The sequence below is a fragment of the Trachymyrmex cornetzi genome, unplaced genomic scaffold, assembly GCF_001594075.2.
Source record: "Trachymyrmex cornetzi isolate Tcor2-1 unplaced genomic scaffold, Tcor1.1 scaffold576, whole genome shotgun sequence".
Taxonomy (NCBI): Eukaryota; Metazoa; Arthropoda; class Insecta; order Hymenoptera; family Formicidae; genus Trachymyrmex; species Trachymyrmex cornetzi.
Genome location: NW_017299889.1, coordinates 158,615 through 160,046, shown reverse-complemented (window position 1 = coordinate 160,046; position 1,432 = coordinate 158,615).

Genomic DNA, 1,432 nt, shown 5'->3' with positions numbered 1-1,432 from the left:
TGCGAGCCAAAAATAAGTAAATTTTATAATTTTTTTTCGATTTTCTCATAAAATCCAGTGTAGCAAACATCCTCTGTGTGCGTACTATAATTTAAGTAATAATACTTTTGCAATCCGTACATCCAATACGGAGAAATCCCACCGAATAGGAATGTGGTAAAACAGGGGGGCTTTAGCATCGCCTTAAGAGGAATACGTTTACTTAAGGCGGAACGCCCTCTTACGAGTAACATGAAAAGCAATATGTATGTCGCTGCCTGTCGCTGCTTTTTGGCCGTTTGGCGCGTATTATAGTATACAATATACATCGGTCATCGTGTTACATCATTTATAATTTGAGTTGTTTCATAATGAGTGAAGTTGAAGAATTCTTAGAAACAATCAGCTTAGAGAAGTACTGGTCCACATTTGAGCGTAAGTACTATTTATCACGCAGTGCATTGCTTGTTATCGATATGATGTAGGTATTTTTATTTGGAAAAAAATGCAGTAAAGATAATATCTTCAAAGATGCCAAAGAGTTTGCGAGTTATCGTCGTTATGTCGTGATCCATTGCTAATGCTAACGTTTCGTGAACTTTACCGTTCATGAAATATTGACATTAACAATGGATCACAACATGGCGATAGACGTCAAATCCAGTGGTATCTTTGAAGTGAATACTCTTTAATTAAAGTTTCTCAAAAGTATATATAATATCTCTTAAAACAATATTAAATAATCTATATACAAGAGGAAATTGATATTAAGAACAGTAAAATTCGTATTGCAGATGCAATACGAAATTACTCTAACTATAAGAATATTAAGCTGTGTACAAGAGGAAATTCATATTAAGAACAGCAAGATTTTTACTGCAAATGCAAAACGAAAATACTCTAACTGTAAGAATATTGTGCTAGGCAAGTTTTCCACTTGATTTTAGAAGATTACTCTTGAGGCCGTATATAAGAATAAAATCCTCTAAGATTTAGCGGTTTCTGCTAATATTAAAATTATTTCTTTTTGGGTGAATCACAGATTAGAGACCTTACATACTCGAGTATTTAAAAAAAATCTATAATCTATCTATAATCTCAAACTGTTTGACCTGCTGTACCGTTTCCTGTATTGGAAAACTATAATATTTATACCGTTTTTTTTATAGAAGAAATCGTTGTTTTTAATTCGTTAAGTATACAACTTTATCTTTCTTTCTTGGTTACAGTAATAAGAGGGATCTCGAATCCCAACTCCACGTATTTTCTTTCCAGCAATTGCCATTGCTTGCCTTACCACTGGTTCGATTACAGAAAAATATGGTTATCCTGTTTTCGACGAACTGAAACGTGTACATACATATACTTTCTGGACGAACCTCAATTTTCAACAGGACAAGGTTCAATCCCGCGGGACTGAAAAGCCGATGGATAACGTCCTAAAAAAAGGAAA